The 25,351-nt window shown below is 46.9% G+C and overlaps 1 long non-coding RNA gene across 5 annotated transcripts; it reads left to right on the top strand.

Annotated features, from left to right (window-relative positions):
- The first annotated feature begins 1 nt into the window (after position 1).
- Positions 2-8,734, top strand: LOC141974099 (uncharacterized). 5 transcript variants are annotated; one of them, XR_012635679.1, is made up of 5 exons: positions 2-160; positions 1,601-1,728; positions 2,037-2,165; positions 2,470-4,174; positions 6,577-8,734. It is a non-coding gene; the product is annotated as an uncharacterized LOC141974099 (long non-coding RNA). The 5 variants fall into 5 exon arrangements; XR_012635681.1 differs by lacking the exon at positions 6,577-8,734 and having other exon boundaries at positions 4-160; positions 2,470-3,376; positions 3,595-4,405; XR_012635680.1 differs by lacking the exon at positions 6,577-8,734 and having other exon boundaries at positions 4-160; positions 2,470-3,376; positions 3,590-4,405.
- Positions 8,735-25,351: the final 16,617 nt, after the last annotated feature.

Genomic DNA, 25,351 nt, shown 5'->3' with positions numbered 1-25,351 from the left:
GCGCCGCCTCCCCCCGCGCGGCGCGGCCCTGGGCTCTGAGGCGTGTGGGGGCCGCGGCTGCCGGGCGCCCCCCGCCTGCTCCCGGCTGGAGAAAGGGGAGCCCCTGCGCCGCCTGAGGGCAAGGGGGTGTCTCCTCACCTCTGCGGAGCCCCTGCGGCAGGTACTGTGGCTGCCCCCCGCCCGGCACCGCCTGGGGCCTGGGGCCTGCACAGGGCCGGGGGGTCCGAGGGAGAGCCGTGGGGCCGCCGGGGTGTGGGGTCAGGGCTGGGGGGATGTGGGGGCACCCGTGCGTGACAGGGGTCGGGACGCGGGTGACGTGGGGCCTCTTGTGGGTGAGGAGGGTGTAGCTGTGGGGCTGCCGGTGTGTAACGGTGAGGTCTGGTTGGGGGCTGCGCTGAGGCCGCGCCTCTGACGGGGGGAGCTGCGGAGACCCCCCCGGGGTGGTGTGGGGGGGCTGGCTGGGCGGAGCTGTGGGGGCTGCCTGCGTGTGACAGTGGGGATGTGCAGGGGCAGCTCCGAGGGTCCCTGTGCGTGGCGGGGGAAGCTGGGGCAGTTGTTTGTGTGTGACAGCTCTGGGGGGAGGCGCCGTGGGGCGGGGGAAGCTGGGGCTGTGTGTGGCAGAGGGGGTGGCGTGGGGGGAAGCTGGGGGTTCTGGGCAAGGGGACGTGTGGGGCACCTCCCTGTGTGGCCCCGGGGTCAGCGCCTGCCGGGCTGTCAGGGTGAGGCCTCCCCTCCTGCCTGTGCCTTAGCAGCAGAGGGCAGGGGACGTGGGAGGACACAGTTCAGTCTGGAGGTGAAACCCCCCAGGCAGCCCTCCTCTGCCAGTAGAGCAGGATCCAGTGTGCCTTTGAGTTCAGTGCCCTGAGAGTGCAGCTTCTGCAGGAGGACGGGGTTCAGAGAGAGGTGAGGAGTGTGAGGCTGGGGAGAGGGTCTCTGCTTGGGGTCACTACCTTTGCTGGTGTGGAAAGGGGAGTCTTGGAGCTGAAAGTGTGAAAAACTTGTCAAGAAAACTACCAGACAACGTGTTCTTGTAGAGATCTCCCCGTAACCCTGATGTTCACTATTTCACCATTGAATCGTGGTACCAATAAGGAGGTAGTGATGTGTGCGAGAAGTATTTCTCCAAGAAAGCAAATTATTTATGTTCCCCTCTAGTGAGGAATTATGTGACAAGTTATCAAGTGAGTGGCAGGAAGGAACAGCAGCATATTTTGGCGACAGGACTAGAAAACAAAGACACCAGGGTTATTTCCTTAACATCTGGTATTAACTTATAGATGTACCGAACACCCGGGAAATGGCTGTACAAATAAAAGATAATTCTGGTGACTTCCGTGGAAGAGTCTACGTCTGCTACCTTGGAACACAGGTCCGCGCAGCAGGACTCAGGACAGTCTGGGAGATGTCTGGGAGGAATCTTGGGCAGATCCCAGAGAAGAGAGTGTCCTTTGAGGGAGAAAAAAACCTCTGTGTATCTTCCTTGGAGAAGTCTGGGGCTGCTACCCAGGGTTAGGCCTCCCTAAAGTAGGGGTGAATAGACTCCAGGATATGCCTGGGAGGAACCTTGGGTGGACGTTTGAGCAAAAGTCTTTCTTTACAGGGTACAGCACATCACTGGTGTGTCACTTTGGAGGTGTTAGAGGCTGCTACCTGTGATCTGATGGCCCTAAATCGAAGGAGAGAAGAGAGCAGGAGATGCCTGGCAGAAGATCTGGGTGGATGCTGGAGGTGAGCTTTCCCCAGGAGGTAAAAAATCTTTCAGGTGGCATCCTTGGAAGAGTCAAAGGCTGCTAAATGGGATCTCAGGTCCCTGCAGCAGGGCTCAGGACATTGTGGGATATGTCTGAGAGGAATCCTGGGCAGATCCCAGAGAAGAGAGTGTCCTTTGAGGGAGGAAAAACCTGTGGGTTTCTTCCTTGGAGGACTCTGGGGCTGCTACCCAGGATTAAGCCTCCCTAAATGAGGGGTGAAAAGACTCCAGGATATGCCTGGGAGGAACCTTGGGTGGACGTTTGAGCAAAAATCTTTCTTTACAGGAGAAAACATGTCTTGGGTGTCTCCCTTTGCAATTCTCAGGGGCAAGTACCTGGGGTCTGACGACCCTAAAAAGAAAGGAGAGAAGAGAGCAGGAGATGCCTGTCAGTAGGCCTGGGTGGATGTTGAAGGTGAGCTTTCCCCAGAAGGTAAAAAATATTTCAGGTGGCATCCCTGGAGGGGTCTGGGGCTGCTACCTGGGACCTCAGTTCCCTGCAGCAGGGCTCAGGACAGTGTGGGATATGTCTGGGAGGAATCTTGGGCAGATTCCAGAGAAGAGAGTGTCCTCTGAGGGAGAAAAAACCTCTGTCTGTCTTTGGAGAAGTCTGGGGCTGCTACTCAGGATGAAGCCTCCCTAAATCAGGGGTGAAAAGACTCCAGGATATGCTGGGAGGCATCTTGGGTGGAAGTTTGAGCAAAAATCTTTCTTTCCAGGAGACAGCACATCACGGGTGTCTCACTTTGGAGGTGTCAGAGGCTGCTACCTGTGATCTGATGACCCCTAATCAAAGGAGAAAAGAGAGCAGGAGATGCCTGGCAGAAGATCTGGGTGGATGCTGGAGGTGAGCTTTCCCCAGGAGGTAAAAAATCTTTCAGGTGGCATCCTTGGAAGAGTCAAAGGCTGCTAAATGGGATCTCAGGTCCCTGCAGCAGAGCTCAGGACAGTCTGGGACATGTCTGGGAGGAATCTTTGACAGATCCCAGAGAAGAGAGTGTCCATTCAGGGACAAATAATCCTGGATATCTTCCTTGGAGGACTCTGGGGCTTCTACCCAGAATACCCCGTTACTCATGAAGAGGCTTTAATGTGGAGAAAAACTCATCACCATGAATCAGAATTTCTTTGGAGAACCACTAATCGAAGCAAACTGATCTTCTTTGCAAAGTCGAGTTGTCCTTTCTTCAAGTGGAGTTTGCTCTCAGGCAACCTGGCCACCTTGGGAACAGCATCAGGTCAGCCTCCTGCCAGCTGGTCCTCTCTTCTCTGACAAGAAGAAACTGTCCTGCATAGAACCAAGAACTCGGTGATTTCCTTCCCATTTAAAATAGCTAAGAACTCTGTCTGTGGCCTTAGCCCATAGTAGAAACACGAAGAAGCGCATTTCTGGACATGCAAACATGTTCAATAGCCTGCATGACAATTCTAGGAAAACAAATGGGTGCCAAGGTAGGCTAAGCCTTCTCGGAGGCTGATGTGCCTGGACTGAACAACAGGGATAAGCCAAAGAGTAGTCAGTGTCATTGGATTGATGAAATCGTGCAAGAGCCCAAAGCCAGACACCTTCCCTGCTCAGTCCTGCCTGTGCAACAGCTCAAAATCTTCCCAAAGCAGATGAATCGGGTAAGGAACGGAGCTACACTGCGGCCAACCACACATGGGCAGAACCCGGCAAGAAACTCAGCCTGTGCAGCATGTTGGAGCTGGAAGCACTGAGCTAGCCCAGGGCTACAGCAACCAGCACCGCCAAACAGGGCTGAAACTGCCAACCCCGCTGTATTTTTACGTGTGTCCTGGTGAGACGCTTCTGCCTTTCTCACCTGCGTTTTTTTTTAGTACAGGAATATGCACGTGGTTAATCTTGAACAGTTCGTTACATTATTCAGCTATCCAAACCAGAGAGGGACGGAGAGAGAGACGTGCAGATGACCTAAACTACAAAATAATATCATTGACTAGAAAGCAAAAGACCCAGAGACCGGCTGTTGGTTTTGTAAGGGCGAGAGCAGATGGAAGAAGTACACGGAAGCGTTGGCAGGTGGAAACCTCGCACGAGACTACAGATTCGTGACCTGTCACTACAAGGCAGTGGATGCTCTGACACGTGCCGAGGCGTTTAATGAATCTCCCGGTGCGGATGGGGTGAGCAGCCAACTTTATTGCGCTGGCGACAGGGGCCGGCACTTGGGGCTGGTGCATGACCGGTCAGAAGCGTTCTCCGGGCCAGCTGTATGCTTTTTGTGCCCGAGGCTCTAATGGTGCGTGATGTCGGATCCTGTCTGGCTCCAGGTGGCCGGAGCGTCTCCTGTTCTCAAGCACCGAAGTACCACAGGAGAGCCCCGATGCTGCATGTATGGCAGAGCTGGAGCTGCTCCTCTCAAGTGCCAGGGTGCAAAGCGGTCTGCTCCTGCCTTGCCCTCAGTGAGTAGTAGCTGGAGCACTGGGGATTTGGCAATTTGGGTATTTCCCAAATCCCCCTGACCCCCTTTTACCACCCCCTCCTCCCGCCGGATGCTTGGGGCCTGCAGGACAACCTCCCCTTAGTCAAGATGGAGCTTAAGCGGGCACCCAAGAGATGGCAAAATCTTCTGATCGGTCACTACACGTATACAAATCAGCACACAGAGCGCGTTAATTTATTTATAGCCTATTTATTGGGTATTTACATAGGGTAAATCCCTCCTGCGCCTCCAAGCAGGAGGATCATCACGACAGCGAGCAGATGTAGAGGCTGTGTGGGAAACGGGGACCCGGCTTGTGTTCAGCCCGTCACGGGGCAGAGGAAGCACAGCACATAGTTCATCAGGTGCTCCACGGGGATGCAGCAGCGCCTCGCCGGCAGATCCTCCACGGTGCCTGCCTCTGGTGGAAGACGTGCCTGAGGGGTGGTCTCAGGGGCACGAGCAGCAGGCGGTTGGCAGTGTTGTTCTTGGGGGTGCTCAGGTGTTCACAGGCACTGTCCCATCCCAAGGCTGAAAAGAAAACCCGACAGAAAAGAAGCTCTTGGGAAGGGCTTGGCAGATGTAGCGGAGGTCCCCACCTTATCCTGAGGCTTGTCTCCACCCAAGTGTCACTGGGGTCCGCTCTGCCCTCCGAGTCATCCTCCTCTCTCTTCTCCTTGGCACCTCTGGAGCTTCATCACTGGCTGCGGCTGTTGGAGTCAGCGCTCCTCCGCCGGCGCAGCCAGTAGAGCACAAGGAGCAGGAGCAGGGTTTCGGCAGAGGACCAAAGCACCCAGTGCCAGCAGGCCGCGCGGAGCATGCCTTGCGGAGTGAGGTCGCACAGCTCCTGGCTCCATCTGCTCCATCTGCTCCATCTGCTCCATCTGCTCCATCTGCTCCAACTGCTCCAACTGCTCCAACTGCTCCAACTGCTCCAACTGCTCCAACTGCTCCAACTGCTCCAACTGCTCCAACTGCTCCAACTGCTCCAACTGCTCCAACTGCTCCAACTGCTCCAACTGCTCCAACTGCTCCAACTGCTCCAACTGCTCCAACTGCTCCAACTGCTCCAACTGCTCCATGAACCAGGCCGACTCCTGCTGCTGCTGCTCCTTACGCTGCTGCAGCATGTCTTGCGTGGCCGCGTCATTCCGCCTGTTCACTTGAAGAACGTGGTTGAGGAGGCTCAGCACCATCAGGAGGCAGCGGGTGCTGCCCACAGCCATGGTCTGGAGGAGGAGGGAGAGAAGGGGGTCAGTGGGGCTGGGTGGGAGGGAGGTGGCAGCAGGGGGGAATATGCAGGGGCCCGGGGATGGCTGGGAGAGGGGGCGAAGGGTGGTGAGCGCTGCAGGGACAGGGACATCTCCCCACAGCCCCCGGGCACTGGCCGTGGCTGGCAGCCCCGGCACCGCTGCGCCCAGCCCCGAGGGCAGCACCTGCCCTGCCCCAGGCGCTCCCCGCAGCGGCTGCGCCCTCGCCCCGGCTGTAGAAGCCCCCCTCGGGGGCCAGAGCTTCTGCCCCGGCCCTCATCCAGCCCAGCCTTCCCCCCGCCGCCCTCACTCACCGCTGGCCTGAGCCGGACTGCAGCGGGTGCTGCCGCCTGGCACCCTGGTGACGCCCTCGGGGACTTGTCCTCTGTGATGTCACAGGCGCCAGAGCCCCACGGCGACACCCGCCCCTTGGGCCACGGCCGCTGCCCCTGGCTCTGCAGCCCCTGCAGCGGGCAGAGCACAACTTCCCTGGCAGGACAGAGCTCCCGGGGCCCCTCAACCTCCCCGGGCAGCAGCGGGGCAGCACCAGGGCGGCCCTGCCTTGCCCAGGGAGCTCCACGGCCCCGCCTGAGCCCGGGGCTCGGGCTCCCGGCTCCCCGCATGGCACCAGCACCACCACAGGCAGCAGCAGGCAGGAGCCTCTGGGGAGAAGTTATTTCTCACGCTGTCACACGGGTGCGTGGAAGCACACCTCTCCTACTCCAGCCTGTGTTGGATTGTTACACCTGCATCGCAGCCAGAGACTTCTGGCTGCCCGGCCTGTCAGGCAATCAGATCCCCCCTGATCAGGAGAGTGACGCAGGTGGGTCTGTTAGTGGCCGTATTCCCACTGTCTAGTGAGGAAGAAAAGTAATGTGTGTCAAAAAAAAAAAGATCTTTTCCCCACAGCAGCAACTTCCCTTCTTTTTAACATTGTTTAGGCCAGGATAAAACAGCATGACATGAACAATTAATTAAAGAAATGTTCATGTCTTAGAGCAGGGGAAGGGCTTCTCAATTATCTTTTCATTTACAGAACAATTCTCCCAATAGAACACCTGATTTTCAAAGAATTCTGCTAGTATACAGGCATTTCTGTCTTCTCTAGCTTAATTTTTAAGTCTTTATGCAGGCCACCTCTGGGTCTGGAAAGGGATCTCGAGGGGAACCTGGGGTGCCAGCACTCACACGAAGTATCCTTCATCATCCCACGTGAACTTCATTACGGCGCCGGCGCAGCGTTGCCTCCTGTGCGTCCCCCTCGGTGACGGCCCCTGGCAGGACGGTTCTGCCCGTGCAGGCAGGTTGCCGGCTTGGGCAGCCCTCAGAGCTCGGCGTCACTGACTGAGTCGAAGGGCTGGTGTGGACAAGGAAGGACACTGGGAAATTCATTCTGGATTACTTATGGAAGTGATGCGCTTAATCTGGGTTGCGCCCCTGATTGGACGGTCTCACACAAAATTGTAATGACCTTAATTTGCTTTGGTTTCATTTACTTTGGAAATGATTTAAACTCACTGAATAGTGAATAAGGAACTATCACTTAAATTAGATCTCAAATATTCCATATCCCCAATTTTAAAAAATGAAAAAAATGTATTAATATAAAAATATGCCTCTTAAAATGGTTCTGAAGTTCCGATTCTGATCCACAGCCAAAACTGTCAGAGTGGTACAAAGCATGAGGAGAACATCAGCAGGTAACAATTCTACACAAACTGTTAGCAGTAAGGCTCACTCTGGCAGAAACCAATGCCGGAATCTATCCCCCAGGACTGTAATTTATGTAAGAAAAGGGAACAACCACACCATCTGATTTGGCATGCCAGATGGGGTCAGTGTTTCCGTTAAGTCAAACTGGTTATGTCTGTCCTTAAGTCACAACTCTGGTCTCCACCCAGCTCGGTGCTGGGCCAAGAGCACAACACACAGCATCGCTGCTCTCTAGGCCAAATTCTTGTTTTCTTGAGACACCAACACAGCGTGTGAGAGGGCAGAGCACAGTGCTGTGCCCCAACAGGCCGGCTGCCCTCCACAGCCGGGGCAGTAAAACTGCGGCGCTTCCACCGGCACCCACCTGTCTCGCGGGGGAGATGCAGCAGCGCGTGTCTGCGCCTGCCAGTGCCCGCAACAGGACGACAAACCTTTCGCCTGAAGTTTCAGTTAGGCCACGTATTTCACGTCTCTGGTAGCTAGAGTAGTCTGCTAAGCAATCTGGGGGGGAAAAATAATCTTATTGCATTGTATCTTTTCCTGATTTTCACTCCGCTTTGTTTTAAACCAGCAAATGAACCTGAATGACCCTTTAACAAGTAATACTGCAAGTGCTAAAGACAGCCAGAAAAGCCCTGTCATAAAGAAATTGTAATACAGCCTTCTAATGTGTTATAAAATGTGCGTTTATGTATTCAATTACATTTGTTACATAAGATGAGAGAATTAGTATTGAAACTTAAATGACCCAATTAGAGCCATGCCAATTGTTCCCTTTTACTGTGTGAAGTGCTAAGGCTTGGACAACTGGCCCAAGCCAGAGCTGACCTATAGACGAATCCTGTATATTTTATAACTGAAAGCCACTGTGCTAGTAGGTATTGTACTAAGTTATAACAGCGCACTTATGCTGATGGAAAAAGTGCTAAAGCTTTGAAGTCCTGAAGCCTGAACAACAGGCCCCAAGCCGAAGCTGTTTAGTGTGTAATCATTAACAGAGTACGTAAACTCGCTAGTGAAAGATGCAGCTTAGACAAAATAGAATCAGGAGTGAGGAGAGAATGTATCCAACTGCCCTTGTTCAGCCTTGTTCAAGGCTGAGAACCCAGGTATCTGGCCTTGTTAGAAACTCCCTTGGTTTCCCCCCCTGAGCCCTGGCCAGGCTTTGGGTGGAATCCAACAGGAGGATGAAACCAGAAATTTTCCGCTCAAAACAGAGGTGCCAGCTGTTCTGGCCTGTCGATCTCTGGTCTATAAGGCTGGACCCGCTCGCAGCGACTTTGGCAGCCTCACCTACGGGCGGAGGCACCGCGTAGGATTTCCCCCTTGCCGGGACAGGCTCTGCAAACCCTCGCTGTGACCGGGGCTGCCCCGCGACTGCGGGTCTGGGTGATGGTAACGTGTGCACGTGGGGATGGATCTTTCTTAATCACTCTTCTCTCTCTCAGGTAGTAATGATCTGACGCATTATCCTGTATTTTCTTATTTAAGTGCATTATTCTGTCTTTTCTTACGGTGTGTTCTGTATTATTCTGTTACATTTAGTTATTTCCAGTAAAATACGCCTGCTCTTTTCACTCGGGTGTCTGAGTTTAATTGGTATCCTTAATCAGCAGAACACTGTGCAAACCCCTGAGATGCAGAAGCTGGCATAACAACCTGACCTCAGAATTGCCAGTGAACTCCCCTTTTTTAATCCACTGCTTTATTCAGTCTTTTTACTATTTGCAGTTTGAAGCTGGTTTTACCATCTCCAAATTTTTTGTTTCAGTTTATGGCTAGCACAGACGTAGCTATAAAGACACAGGGCCGTGTGCTGCTTGTGCCTTGGTGCTCACACCACTGTGAAGGTTGCTGCTCTCTCAGCAGCTGCAGACTGAGCAATTTCTGTTCATCCCTCAGTGGTGAGGGGTAACTAGCTACGGATTCAAGTGTGCATCTGACACAGGCCAACCTGTAGGACACAGACCTACATATTACAAACACGAGTAATTTGTTTTGAAAATAGGTTAAGTACACCAAAAAAAAAAAAAATCAAGCAAACAAAAAAAACATTAATGGGGAAAAACCTCGGGTTTTACCTTTACAAGTAAATCCAGTGCCATCAACTGAAACTGTATTCCTGTCCCCTGTGTGCCCTCCTGCAGCTCCACACAGCAGCAGGGCTCTTCTCAACCCCAGGGTCTGTCTGCCCAGGGACACGAGAAATCAGAGCGCTGCCAACTCAGAGCAAAAGCTCCAGGCTCTCGTCTCTGAAGCAAAACCGTTCAGATCCGCACTTACGCATTCTATACAAAATCCACCAGCAATGCAAAAAGCTCCGTCCACCGTAAAAACAACCCCTGGCTGCTCTGGGTACGTGTGTAGGCGGTCACGTGTTATCAAGAGCAGAAACCCAGGGTCTGGAGCATCGCTTCACCGTGGGTATATCCCAGACACACACGATGCCAGAGATCCTGGCACCACTGCCCGGGGTTCCTCCTGCAACAAAAAGAACTCTGCCGCTTCTGCACATTCCCTTCCTATTTACAGCCAGCAGCAGCCAGGGCATTAATTCTTGTTTCTCAAGCCGTTATACCCTTACCTTGATTAACAGCCATCCCAGGTCTGACTCCAAACCGGATCTCCGGGAACCTCGGCAGATGGGGTCTGGAGGGGAACGCCCGGTACCGCCGGGAGTCTGACAGCGGCGTGTTGGAGAACGGCTTGCAGAGAGCAAGGCCATGGGTCTCTGCAGGAGCTGGTCACAGCCACCTGAGGTAAACAGAGGAAAAACCCAGGGTACAGTTATGCCTAACTGTTATGTTAACAAAGAGAGAAACTGAGGCACACAATGGCCTTGATGGTAAAAACAACCTTGGGAAAGGAGGCAGGCCAGAAGAGGGAAGATGTTGTGACATGTCTGAGATGCCACAAGGGGCTGGGACATTATAATGTAGCCTGTTACATGTACCCAATAGATTTGTGAGTAGTGTGCATGATTATTGTAGAGTGCTTATGTAAGGGGTGATTTCTTTCAATAAAGTTGAAGCTTGCTCTATCATTCACACTGAATCGGCTGCTTGCTTCCTCCGCCCGCCGCAAGTGGCGCACCCAACAGGGTTACCCGAACCCTGCTTTTCCACCGAACGGAACCCGGGAAGCTGCGGGACGGACTCGGAGTAGGAAGGCAACGCTGCCACCTCCTCAGCGCCAGCTGCAGGTGTTCACTCTGAGAAGGGCGACCCCGGAAAGGCCGCAGTAGGGGACTTACCCAGGAAAGGCCAAGGAATTAAGGAATTAAGGAATTAAGGAATTAAGAAACCTGGTCGTTGGCTACTTGATCGGATGTTACAGAAGGTCGTTAAGCTACATGGTCCAGCATTTTAAGGAATTTAAGGAATTTAAGGAATTTTCGCCCGGGCAGGAATATTTTGAATGAGAGGTAGTCCTAAAACTTTTTGCTTTTTAGAAAAGCAGGGAGTAAGTCTGATAAAAAACTTAGCCGTGCTGATTGGTCTGGCAAGGCTAAGGGACACTTTAAAGAGCCAAATTTATTGTTTGAAGAAGCAGAATGGTGTGATAATCTTTTAGACCCTGATGCTGTAAATCCTGAAAAAGAATCTGAACTGTCTGGTCTGTGTCCTCCCTTAATTGGGGATGATCTGTAGATAAAAGTGAGGCCAAAAAAAAGGTAAAAGTGAGGCGGAAAAAACTTTGGCGCAAGGGAATATGGACATGGCAAGAAAAATTCTTACTCCTGTAAGCTATGAGCCGAGTCATCAGCCACGTTGGGAAGAACGGCATTTTTCTGTTATTAAAGATTTAAGCATTAATAAGAACGGGCTGCAAAAACTCAGACTACACCAGCTGTACTGGAGGCGATGGCTCAGGGATATCGATTGCCCCATAAAAACTGGCTAACGCTTTTAAGGAAAAACCGGCATTCCCGCCGGCACAGTGCTCTATCTGAAAAACCGAGCGTGTACATCTCCGTGCTCGGCGTTCGGAGCTGGCGGCGGCGGCCCGGGGCCTCCCCGACCCCCCCGCGGAGCGGCCGCCTGCGGCTGAGCCCGGCACCGCGCGCTCGGCACCCCGCCAAAAGCGGCAGGGGGATGCGGCCCAGGCTGGAGATGTTCTTATCGGAGTCCTCGGATCGGTAATAGCTGTCACTGCATGCTGTGAGTGCTGAGTGTCAGGAGCTCCTCTGTGTGCCCGTGTGAGTGTGTGTGTGTGTGAGCCGCGGAGTTCTCCGGCCAGGAACGACGGGGTCCTAGTGCCCGCCCGCTGGGGCATCGGTGCGGCGGTTGGTTCGGGCTCAGCGCTCTAACTGCTCCAGGTGAAATACCTCCTCTAACAGGAGGCAGTCATTCTGTGTTGACTGTTATCTTGAATTTAGGTGCATACTCTGCGGGGAGAGTGCACCGCTGAACCATCTGCCTAATGAAAATATTGTCAAAAGGTCATCTGCAACCTTACAGGGGTTGTTTGTTTTACCAGGGGTCGTAGATGCTGATTATGAAGAGAAAAATCAATATTATGGTCTGTACCCCTGTGTTCAGTAACAAAAAAAGTAAAAAATTGTTCAGCTTGTTAAAGAAGCCGCAATTACTCAGGATTTGGATCAGCAGGTACCCCTTAAATACTTTTGGACTAAAACAGTAACACAAGGTTAACTTCTGGTAAAATGTACTCTCGTTAAAGCTAAAAAATCTGCCGAGCTGACAGGCATTTTAGATACTGGTGCAGATGTGATCATAATATCTGTGAGCAGATTGGCTGTTAGCCCTGGTACCTCAAATGCTTTTCAGGGTTGGTGTCATGCTGTAATAATTTAAAGCAAGGATCTCATTCATGTAAGAGGCCCAGAAAATTGGGGAGCAAATGTTCATCCATTTATATTGGAAAACCCCTATTGCATTTTGGGGTCATAACTGTATGACTCAATGAGGAACTCAAATTGGATCAAATTTGTCTTAATCACCACTGTAGCACAACCCACCCTGAAACCCACCCTGACACTCACCTTGTGAACCGAATCACCTGTGTGTATTGTCCTGCAACAACTTAAAACTGTTATTAAGACTTTAAAAGATTTACAGACACAGTTAGGAACCATAAATTAGATACAGCCGTTGTGGGCCTAACTCATGATGATCTGCATAGCCTTTTTGATATTTTGTGAAAAGATCCTTCACTGACATCACCCAAAGTACTTACAGAGAGAGCAAAACAAGATCTTCACCGTATAGCTAACAAGCATCGCAAGTATACTGCTTTCCCCCACGGGACAAACCATCGTAGAAAGAACACGCTAAACCTTGAAAGTGCTTTTGCAAAAACAAAAGGGGGGAGAGATCTTGGCTCCAGGTCAACCATTTGCTCTTGCTGTAAAACGCATGCTTTTTTTCCACCAGAATGTCAGAGCAATACAAAACCAGTTTTCTTTATCAAAGCATCCAGCTAAAAACATCACTGCAACTTGCCCTGAATACCAGACAGACTCCATCTCTTCAAACCTTTTAAACATCTCCCCTGTGTTACAGGTGTCACCAGTATTGTGTCACTTCTCATCGCAGATACCAGATCAACAAGAAGTCCAGAGCAAAGCTCAAGTGTTAACAAAAGCCTAGAAAGGGGTAACTGGGAAGGACCAGTTCCTTTAATACCCTGGGGAAGAGGTGATGCTGGTGTCTGCACAGGTCTCATCTCCAATGGTCACCGACAGGGTGTGTGCAACCACAGCTGAGGGTGAGAGGCAGCCAGCACTCAGGATCCAGCTGTGGGTGCTGTGGGTGCCCTGTGCCGACAGTTTGCGGTCTCTTGGACTGATCTTTTAAGCAGAATGTCTGAGTAATGTTTGCTACTGCAACAGGACAAACCACACTACAGTTGCCAATTCTTTTAAGAGAAAATGCTAACAGTAATTGTAACTCCTTAATGAAATATCTAGGCTTACTGGTCACTTGTGCAAAATGTAGTTTAGATAAAATATAGTTATTAATAAGGATAAGGTGCTGTAAGAATGTGTGTATTCCACTTTCTTTGTTTAGTAATATTAAGAATTAAGAGCTCAAGTGTTTAACCTTATTTAGAAACTCCCTTGGTTTTCCCCCTGGAGTACTGGCCAGGCTCCAGGTGGAACCCAACAGGAGGATGAAATCAGATGTTTCCGCTCAAGGAAAGTTGCCAGCTATTTTGGCCTGTTACTTTAAAGGCCGGACCTGCTTGCAGCGACGTTGGATGCCTCACCTACGGATGGACGCATCGCGTAGGGTTTCCAGTTTGTGAGGAAGGGCACTCTGAATTCTCGCTGTATCCAGGGTTCCCCAGCGATTGCGGATCTGAATGTTAGTACCGTATTTTCCTTACTGTTTATTTTTGTACTATTTAGTCATATCCCTTAAATATGGATAGTGAAATTAGTCTACTCTTTTTAATTAGAACTATTCTAAGTATGCTGTGTTTTGAAGTTTGTCTAACCCTTAATGGATGCAGCTCTCAAACAAGTCTTGCAGGTGCCGCAGAAAAACAAAGAAAGGGGAGGGCTGGAAGGCATCGGCCTCACACAGCTCCTGACAAACAGCTAAGCTTTGTGAAGAACAGGCCTCGTAAGATAGATAAGAAACTGCAGAGTTGTGCCAAGGTGGCAGGGAAAGATCAATCAGGACAGCAGGCATTTTGCCTGGGCTTAGCAACTGCTGCCGACCCATCCCAGCCCTGTTTGGTATGGCATTTGTACTGGTCATTATGGTTGGTATAATCAGACAATCTGGCTGAGATGGCAAGATGTGACTCCTTCAGCAGTACCGGTGAATAGCACTAGGTTTTGTAGTGATGTTTATACAATGAATTTACATCTTGAAGAAGGAAGAGGGTTTAATAATGATTTGACTAAAAGGTTACCAGTTATTAGATGGTTAAAAATTCTTTTGTTTTTACATGGAATAACAGTTTAAATTGTCATTGTAATCCTTTTAATGATATTAACCTGTGTGTGGAAGTGTTTTATGAGAACGATGGACTGAACAATAAAAGGGGTCTGGATCACTCAAAAACAAAAAGGGGGATCTGTGGAATGCCTGGGAAACAGCGGACATGTTATGAGTGATCCAGACTGAGTGGCATCACTGTCATCAGGCTGTAGCTGTTGGGAAGAACAGCGGCAAGGCCGAGAGGATGAGAAACTGCGTGAGTAGCAAAGAAATAAGGATGCTGGGCTGTGGGAAATAGGATGTTTGCCTAACGGAAGAACTACGTGTGAACGCCATAACGGGACCAACCACAGAGGGCGTGAAGGCTTGTGGACAGTAGTATAGAACCAATCCTAGTTTGTTTGCTTTCATGTGATTGCTCTTTGATAGTATGTGGGATGCTCTGTACTCGATAAGGTACCTTCGACAGTTTAAGGCGTGCTGTGTTAGAGTCGAGCTGCCATAGACTTTCTTTTACTTGCCCAGGGGCATGGATGTAAAGATTTTGATGGGATGTGTTGTTTTAATCTATCCGACCGCAGTCAGTTAATTCAAAACCAATTACAGTGGATGAAGTGACGTTTACAAAAAACACAAGTGGTTGTCAATCCTTGAGACAAATGGTTACAATCTGTGTTTGGTCTGTCCCTATGGCTGCAAGGTCTGTTACAAGAAGGATTGCGGTGACTAGGAATAGTACTATTGATTGTAGTAATTATTAAAATAGCATATAGTTGTATGATGAGAAATATTAGTAAATTTATGCTTGTGCAGCCTGCACAAAAAGAAAAAGGGGGAATTGTTGGAGAACGGCTTGCAGAGAGCAAGGCCATGGGTCTCTGCAGGAGCTGATTGCAGCCCCCTGAGGTAAACAGAGGAAAAACCCAGGGTACAGTTATGCCTAACAAAGGACTGTTATGTTAACAAAGAGAGAAACTGAGGTACATAATGGCCTTGATGGTAAAAACAACCTTGGGAAAGGAGGCAGGCCAGAAGAGGGAAGATGTTGTGACATATCTGAAATGCCACAAGGGGCTGGGACATTGTAATGTAGCCTGTTACATGTACCCAATAGATTTGTGAGTAGTGTGCGTGATTATTGTAGAGTGCTTATGTAAGGGGTGATTTCTTTCAATAAAGTTGAAGCTTGCTCTATCATTCACATTGAATCGGCTGCTTCCTCCGCCTGCCGCAGCGGCGTTCCCTCGAGACAGCTCACCTCCAGCTTTCCAAAACCCCCGAAAACACCCACATCCCGGTTACACCGAGAAGGAGCGGGAACACGAATCCTTCGCTCAATCTCACTGTTGCCCAAAGTGTAATTTCCACACGGACTTGGCGCCTAGAAGCCCCCATTTTACTCTCATTTTTTTAACTGTCCTTTGACCTTTCGATCCGTCCCTGGTGCATTTTCTCTCTCCCACGAACAGGCGCAGACCCTCAGCAGATCCATCCCCCCCCCCGCGTGTTCCCGGCCGCCCATCCTGGGTCCCCGCACAGAGCCCGCGGGAATCCCCCACCCGGAGGAACCGGTTGATGGAAACTCTGTTGACCCTTTGCTCGCATAGCATCTATTATGCAGATCCCAATTATGTTTCTTGACTTGATTAGGCTTTTTATTTCAAATAATAGGATAAAAAACTTAGCTTTCACATGTGACAATCATTCATTAATCAACTGTAATTTTTAATAACTCATTTGCTACTTACATAAGTATTTACAGACTAAAAAGTAATGGTTTTGTCGATGGCATTATTTCACCCTTTGTGAAGAACCATTCCCCTGAGTCATGCAGTATTAATTCTGATATGCATGAATGCAACAATTTCAAAAATGATGTAACAACAAAAATAATTAGTACTCCGTGCCCCATTTGAATTGTTAGGGTGTCAAAATTTAACCAATGAATGGAAAAAAAGAGTATTAATGAGAAGATTTTAACAAGCAACTGTGAGCCAAAGTCATTGTTCTCATTTACATATCAGTTTGCATTACTCAAGCAACACTAGGAAAAGAGATTTATCACTGCAAACTAATGAGTTAACCCAGATATTACAAAGATAGGAGTAATGGAGAAAATACATTTATTTAAATATATAAATACATGTATTTAGAGGAGACTGAAAAATAGATGATGCATGTAGACTAGGAGATAGAAGATTGATAGAAAAAGACTGATTCTTCTAGAAGAAATTGATTGAAGTGGAAAGGAGTGACTAGCACAGTGTTGTAGAGGTGATTATTATCTGATACATAGACATAAGAGATTGGAAAGAAAGATAATCTGAGCAATGTTTAAGCACTTGAAAGGTAGCATCTGAAATCAACTCAATGGCAAAAGTCTACTAAACCTTCTGTAGATGCAAAATGTACTTTCATAAGCCAGGGGAGTGAAAAGATTAGCAGGAAAGAAAACATACAATTGCACTGAGTTAGCACTCAATTATTAACCAAACCAAATCTGGAAAAACATAATCCTTGCACATCAGAAAAGGAGGTGGTCTTGATGCAAATCTCAGAATATATGGGATGCTTTAGGTGACATGGTTATGAATGATCTCAAGAGGAACCGAATGCTCACAAATGCAGAATCAATGTTCAGGCTGACAGATGAATGGATACTTTCCGGCATGCTAAGAAATGTAGAAAACCAAACCTCAAATGAAAAATACTCCTACCTCTCCCCCCTTACACAATATTCTCTACGCTGCTTTCATCAATTACACATGCGTTAGCAGGTGGACAAGTGTTAATATTGTCACACGGGGAACTCCGATCTCTGGGAGGTGGTCTGACACGACCAGCCAGCAGGTCAAGGGAGGTGATTCTGCCCCTCTACTCTGCTCTGGTGAGACCCCCACCTGGATTCCTGCATCTCTGCCCTACCTGGATTCCTATGGAGCCCTCAGCATAGGAAAGACATGGACCTGTTTGAGCAGGGCTAGAGAAGGGCCACAAAAAAATGATTAGAGGAATGAAACACCTCTCCTTTGAGGAAAGCCTGAGAGAGCTGGGGGTTGTTCAGCCTGGAGAAGAGAGGGCTCCAGGGAAACCTTTTTACAACATTTCAATACTTAAAGGAGACTTATAAGAAAGATGGAGACAGACTTTTCAGAACAGACCGTAGCGATAGGGCAAGGGACAATGCTTTCAAACTGAAAGAGGTAGATTCAGACTAGATATAAGGAAGAAATATCTTACAACAAGTGCGAAACATTGGAATAGGTTGTCCACAGAGGTTGTAGATGCCCCATCCCTGGACACATTCAATGTCAGGCTGGATGGGGCTCCGAGAAACCTGATCTTGTGAAAGATGCCCCTTCTCATTGCAGGGGGATTGGACTAGATGAATTTAAAGGTCCCTCCCAACCCGGACTGTTCTATGATTCTCTAACACATTGCCTGAAAAGTGATTTTCTACTGGTCTGTGCAGCCATGTAATTAATTTGACATGTCTGGAGATTTTTGAAGACCTTCACCTGCCTGTCTTCGTGTCATCATTTGAAAGAAACTGTTGCATAGAAAACTTTCTGTGATACAAGTTAATTCATGTAGATTATTTTTTTTTCCTGTACCTTTCCCAGGTGTCATTGCATATCTATACATAATGACAAAACCTCCTTCCCTGTCCTTCCCCTCTTCCCATAATGATATTTTATGTGATGAACTATATGCTTCATTTTAGCACAGTGTTAACAAGATTCTTTAACCAGTTATCAACAAACTTCAATTTCATGATCCTCTAACTATTAATACTTAAATGACATCAGTGACACTTCATTTACCTGCCAGTCCTTTTCTGTATATTCGATTCAAACTTTTTTTTCTACCTCTAATTTTCTCCGGTCTTTACGTATGGACACGCTAGTTCTGAAGAGAAAATAGCTAGCTTATTTCCTTTATTAATTCACACTAATGCAACACCAATGCAAATTTCACAGTCATAGATCCTTGAAGGTGGGAATAAATCCATCTCATTGACAGTCATGATCTGTTGTTATAGTTACTGACAATGTTAAGAATGCCTAGTAGAGTTACAAAATTCTGATTTTACATAATAACATAACCCTTTTTTTTATGATTACAGATAATTCTGAGAAGCAAGTGCAGTTTGGTATTGAAAAAATATTTATTCCTGGTAAAAAGTAATGTCTTTTTATTTAACTATGGTTTTTATTACGTGGGTAAACACTGTCGAATTTAAAAACTGTATATTTTGTGATCAGCCATATATAAATTTGCAGGTGAAAAAAAATGACATGACAGACTGGACCATCTAAGGTGTTCATGCAAATACAGTCTCACATTACGTTTTATTTGGAAATGAAAGTGCTTTTACACAGTGATTACTTTTTGTAAATGATTCCAGCAGAAGAAAAACAGACATTGTGTTGATAGAACTCCACCGAAGTGAGCAATGATTTGAAACATTTGAAGGTGCAACTGGGAGGCTGCATTTAAATTCACTTGACATATAGTCCAATATAGCCTTCAGGCTGAAGAATAGCAGAACTATTCTATATCCCACAGGACAAAACAAATTTGCATCATTTAAATACCTACTGAATCCTGACCATATACATTTCCTTAATTACTGAGTTGCAAAAAGATCTGTTTATATACAATATTAAGAGCAATTATACAAAGCCATGATAATTGGGAGATAATGTTGACATTCACTTAATTGTGTCACTGCCTTAACACTGCTTTAAATACAGTCTGATTGAGCTTTTATTTACACTACCTAGTGCCTCTTTCATTCCAGCATGACTGTGTACTGCTGATACATTTTCATATTGTTTCAAAATTACTTTTTCAAAAGCTGAATAAATAAATGGAACCACCTCCACTAGGCTGGAGGGAAAAAGATTGCAAGTAGCTCCACATTCCCACTACTACAAGAACTGCATTCCTAAAATTAATGGGAGACTATATTTGACAGAAAGATTGAAGTTAGGTATTACAGTGACTGCTGGGAGATGTTCTACCCCCTAATTTAAGTTCTCAATAATGAACAATATGTTTGGGCTTTTAGGGAACAGGAAGCAGTCAAGAATACATGGACAGGGATATGCAGAAGAGCCTTCCTCTTGAACCTCCCCTGCCCTTCAGTAGCTGTCTAGACCAGACCAGTTATAGTCGCAAGTCATTCAGCATAGATCAGGTCTATACTAATACTTGACCAAATAGCCTAACCATAGGGCTGAGCTGTATTCCAGGGTAAATTTATCTCCCGTGGAAAATGCTACCTCTCAACTAAGAGGTTTCAGTGTTCACTGAAGCAAGGACTAGAACCTGGTCATGAGCCAACCTTGTGTTTCTTCCCTCTCCTTTCTCTTTGTTCCAGCGACTATTTCATTACTTTCTGGTAGGGAAATTAAATAAATACCTTCAGCTGAAGGAATTCAGAGCAAGAGAAATGTGTTCCTGACTATCTAGTAACATTGTAGTTAGGGCACTCTGCTGAGATGTAAAATACAATCCGATACGGAAAAGACATTAACTGAGTCCCAGCTGAGCACACTGTCAGCTCTGCAGCTGTGCTCTATGGCAGGAGTGGACACTTCTCTGTGGGTTTTTTTGCAAGGCATTCAGATTGTTCTGCGCATGCCTGCAAAATACTACCCCGGAGGTCTAATCTGTGAATCCCACTGTCATCGAGATGCAGCACAGACAAAGAGCACCTTTACTGTAGGCATTGCTGTTCATCCTGAGCAGCAGAAATGTAGGCATTTCAGAGCTTTACTGGGTGTTTCGATGATATGAGTTCCAGTGACTTCATTCAGTGAGTGCCAGTGCATCTTGCTGAGCTAGAGGAGGAGCTGCAGTAATGTTCTCTCTCACAGTATGCTGCAATGTGCTGGGCGTCATCCTCCTCCCTATAGAGAAGAGTGACTCAGCGTGCTCTCTGTGACTCAAAGACTCACCACGTAACATACCACTTTAGGCTGCCATTTCCACTGAAAAGTAACGTGCCTGAAAGTCAAGGCGGTGTAGCCAAGCTCCATGGGTAATCTTATGCTTTGCATTGCCATTAGATTTGACATTATCTATCTATTTTGGGGAAAATTATTCATTCTGTTTCTCAATAGGACATCAAGCAGAGATGTATACGTGAGATCTCTGAATCAGATAAAACTCTTCTGCCAGAAAATTCAAAACAGCTTCTGTTCAGTCTGCATCAAACAGATTTATCGTTTCTTATTTCTTTAAAGGGAAAGAAAGAAAAAATAGGTCAGAAACTATGACACCTAGTCAGAACAATCAGCAGATTCACTGTAAAATGCACCTCTGAAAGTCATAAGCAGATCATGGCCTGAGGAGGAGAAATAAGGTATTCTAAACTGATTGAGTTCATATACATTTGCTTAATGCACTGGTGCCCTGACAGTTTGCCAATCTTCCCCTTTCCTTGATGTTTAACAGCTTTCTATTTTAAAAATCTGAATAAAATACATGAAACCTTTCTAGAAAAGACTAATTAATTGGATTGCTTGTTCAGTTTCTCTCTTGAGGACTCTTAATCAGTGTGCTTTCATGCTTGTCCGTACATGACTGTCTGAAAGGTTCCTGCAATGCTGAAGGTGACAAACATACATCTTCATAGCTCAGTGCTGGTCAGAGTCTATCATTCATTTTCCCACCTATCATTTCTGTGGTGTATGCCTTAGCAAGACTTTGAAAATCACACCTCGGCTCTCTGCACTGAGGGATTTGCAAGGACTTTTGGCTGAACATATATCATTCAAATGAAATGGGAGTGAACCGATAGTTAACAATTTTGATTATAAACAAATACATTGTGATATTTTATAGTTACTGTTCCAGATATTGTTCTATAGATATTGTCAACCACGGTTTGACAACATCTGGCCACATAATGGAGATCTGTAACAACATAAGAAGTAAATAAGAAGCAGGTTGATCATCTGAGAAGATTTTGTATTTTACCATTCGCCCCTTACTCCCGACAAGAGTGCCTCTTTCTTGGAGGCTATAAAAACCACCAAAAGGAGAACTACTTATTGTTACCAGGAACCTGTGGTGTTCATGGAATCACAGAATGATTTGGGTTGGAAGGGACCTTAAAGATCATCTAGTTCCAAACCCCTGCACAGGCAGGGACACCTTCCACTAAACCAGGTTGTTCAAAGCTTCATCCAACCTGGCCTTGGACACTGCCAGGGAGGGGGCAGCCACAGCTTCTCTGGGCAGCCTGTGCCAGTGTCTCACCACTCTCACAGTAAAAAATTTCTTCCTTATATCTAATCTAAATCTACCCTCTCAATTTAAAATCATTATATCTCATTCTATCCCTACACTCCCTGATAAAGAGTCCCTCCCCATCTTTCCTGTAGGCCTCCTTTAAGTACTGGAAGGCCGCTATAAGGTCTCCCCAGAGACTTCTCCAGGCTGAATGACCCCCAACTCTCTCAGTCTACAGAATCACAAAATCATTCAGGTTGGAAAAGGCCCTTGGGATCATCGAGTCCAACTATCAGCCCTGCTCTACAAACTTCTCCCCTACACCATATCCCGCAACATCTCATCCAAATGACCTTTAAACACAACCAGGGATGGTGATTCCACCACCTCTCTGGGCAGCCTATTCCACTGTCTCACCACTCTTTCTGTGAAATTTTTTTGCCTAATATCCAGTCTAAACCTCCCCTGTTGCAGTTTAAAGCCATTCCCTCTTGTTCTATCGCTAATTACCTGTGAGAAGAGACCAGCACCAACCTCTCTACAATGTCCTTTCAGGTGGCTGTAGAGAGTGATGAGGTCTCCCCTCAGCCTTCTCTTTCTCAAACTAAACAGTCCCAGCTCCTTCAATCGCTCCTCACAGGATTTATTCTCCAGGCCCTTCACCAGCTTCGTTGCCCTCCTCTGCACTCGCTCCAGCACCTCGATATCTCTCTCATATTGAGGTGCCTAAAAATGGACACAAGGTGTGGCCTCACCAGTGCAGAGTACAGGGGGACTATCACCTCCCTACTTCTGCTGGCCACACTATTTCTCTTTCAAGCCAGGATGCCGTCGGCTTTCTTGGCCACCCCGGCACACTGTCGGCTCATGTTCAGCTGCTTGTCAATTAGAACCCCCAGATCCTTCTCTTCCAGACAGCTCTCCAGCCACACCTCACCAAGCCCGTAGCGATCCATGGGGTGGTTGTGGCCCAAGTGCAGGACTTGGCACTTGGCCTTGTTGAGGCTCACCCCGTTAACGTTGGTCCACCAATCCAATCTATCCACATGTCTCTGTAGTGCCTCTCTATCATCATGCAGATCGACATTCCCGCTTAACTTGGTGTCATCTGCGAACTTACTGATGATACACTCTGTGTCCTTATCAAGATCATCAATAAAGATGTTAAACAGAAATGGTTCCAACACTGAGCCCTGAGGCCACTTGTGACTGGCCGCCAGCTGGATTTAACTCCACTACTACCACTCTCTGGGACCGTCCATCCAGCCAGTGCTTGATCCAGCAGACCGGTCGCTCATCCAGGCCATGGGCAGCCAGTTTTTCTCCTTTCTGCCTGTCTTGTAGGCGGGTGTTATATTTGCTACCCTCCAGTCTAACGGGACTTCCCCAGTTAGCCATGATTTCAGGTAAATCATGGACAGGGCCTTGGCGAGCACAACTCCCAACTCCCTCAGCACCCTTGGGTGTAACCCGTCTGGTCCCACATACTTGTGTGCATTCAAGTGGTTCAGCAGGTCTCTGACCACTTTGTCTTAATTGTGCTGACCTCATTCTACTTCCCCTCCCCATCTCCCAGCTCCTGAGGCTGGGTGTCCAGGGAAGAGCCAGTTCCACTGCTAAAGACTGAAGCAAAGTAGGCGTTGAGCACCTCAGCCTTTTTTTATCCTTGGTTACCATGTTTCCCTCTGCATCCAGTAAAGGAGGGAGATTTTCTCTAATCCTCCTTTTGCTGTTAATGAATTTATAGAAACATTTTTGTTATCTTTAACAGCTGTAGCCAAGTTGAGCTCTAGCTGTGCTTTGGCTCTCCCAATGTTCTCCCTGCACAACTTCACTACATCTTTATAGTCTTCATGAGAGACCTGCCCCCTCTTCCAAAGGCAATGGATTCTCCTTTTGTCCTTGAGATCCATCCAAAGGTCCCTGTTGAGCCAGGACGGTCTCCTTCCCCACCTGCTTGTTTTTCTGCACACGGACACAGCCTGCTCCTGTGCCTTTAAGACTTTGCTCCTGAAGTATGTCCAGCCTTCCTGGACTCCCATGTCATTCAAGGCAGCCTCCCAAGGGATTTTGTTAATCGGTATTTTGAACAGGTCAGATTTAGCCCTCTGGAAGTCTAAGGTAGCAGTTTTACTACCCCCTCTCTTTGTTTCTCCAAGGATCAAAAACTCAGTCATCTGATGATCACTGCACCCTAGACGGTCTCCAACCTTTACTCCCCACCAGTCCCTACTTATTGGTGAGAACAAGGTCCAGCAGAACACCTCCCCTCATTGATTCCTCTGCTGCATGTTCTGCAAGTTTTGTTTCTCTACTTTAACCTTCTTTTCTTTAACTACCTTTGATTTTTGTGTATTAATTTATTACTTTTTTCTGTAGGTCTCCCTTTTTCCCCTTACAAGAATTTTTGCAAACTGTCTGTCACATAGTCTTACAGAAAGGGTCAGAACAGAACGTTCCATAGGAGACCTGTTTATACCGCTCCTTTTCTTTTAATCTAACATTATTAGCTCAGAGATGATACATATTTATTTTTTTTTACTTTGAGGAGAAACAACAGCTCCAAACATTTCCGAGCCTAAATTGCCCACTGACTCCAGTCCAGGATATGTGAGTAATTACACAACCCGGTGTAATCTCCAATTTTAGATAGTGATGAAGAACAATAAATACTACTTGAAGACTGAGAAAGCCAAGGTAGAGTAAGAAGCAAAAACGTTATTACAAACTTTTTTCAAAGCTAGGTATTTCGCAAATAAGATCACAATGAACAGTGACCATGAAGAGGATAATTTATATAATTCTTAAATGTTCTTATGCAGCTGTTACTTATTCACATTTGGACTGCATTAAATATCTAGAAATGCATGCAGTCGCCATCACCTTATAGGTTTAAAAGTCCAATACATAAGAACACTTTGAAAGACATAAACCTCAAACTTTGTTAGTGGGATAAACAACACATATGCAGGCTCATGCTGCTATATACAATATTGAGCATTTAGATATAGAACTATTTGAAATAATAATAATAGTTTTAAAAATATTTGTTTGACCTCCAGAAGCCTCTAACATTCAGTCTCTTTATAGGCAAGGGCTTTATAAGGACTGTATCTCTAGACATCAACATGCCTAGAATTACCACATACTAGGACTGACAATTTGACTAGCTAATCCTAGTGCAGTGGAAAAAGCATTAATATAGTAGTTAATAGTCTTCAAGAAAAGGACTAGGTGATTAATCTTTTCGATAATTCACTATAATCTACTCTACATTTATCAGTAACCAAGAGTAACTGTCCCATGTTAATGGTCTTAATGAAAGCCATGTCTTTGAGTGAGTGAGGAAAGCTTTCCTAACAGTCTGATTCTTATTTCTTTTCAAGCATTTAATGAATATTTTCGCTTCCTGTGTTTCAGAGGTGTTTCGAAATCATCATGCACACATTTAAATACAAAGTACTCAGAAGACATCCTTCTACAGAACTGAGCCACACTTATTGCATGAGGTGTCAGTTTGAAGTGTTAGACTAGAAAGTTATATTGTAATGAGGTTTAAGGCCAAATTTATCAGGAACCTGAAGTTGAAGTTTCAGTACTTTTTAAATCGCTGTCTTAATCTTTTGTCAGACCAATGATATATGCGTTATATTATTTCAGTAAATCTTCTAATAGTCTTTTATAATACATGTCTCATTCAGAGAGTAAGTCTTCATTTCTGTGATTTTCATTTTTCAGGAAGAACAAAGGATGCTTAAGATAACTCAGGATTAAGAAGATGCAAGTTAAATAAGGGAAAAATACTTCTGTGAAAACTGAATTCCAATATCATCTGGTTTTGAAGCTCTTTGAGACTAGAGAATTTAATCAGTGCTGGTAATCAGACTTTGTATTGAAAGTGACCACATGAAAACTACAAAAAAGAGCAGAATGCTAAAGGAGACTGGGTAGAAGCACCAGCAGTCCCTAAAGAAAGAGTTAATGGAACTTTCTGCTACGTTGCACTTGTATAATTGAACTACAAACCTGATTTAT

This window comes from Athene noctua, unplaced genomic scaffold (assembly GCF_965140245.1).
Source record: "Athene noctua unplaced genomic scaffold, bAthNoc1.hap1.1 HAP1_HAP1_scaffold_31, whole genome shotgun sequence".
NCBI lineage: Eukaryota > Metazoa > Chordata > Aves > Strigiformes > Strigidae > Athene > Athene noctua.
Note: the sequence above shows the minus strand (reverse complement) of the source record. Positions and strands in the feature narration are given on the sequence as shown.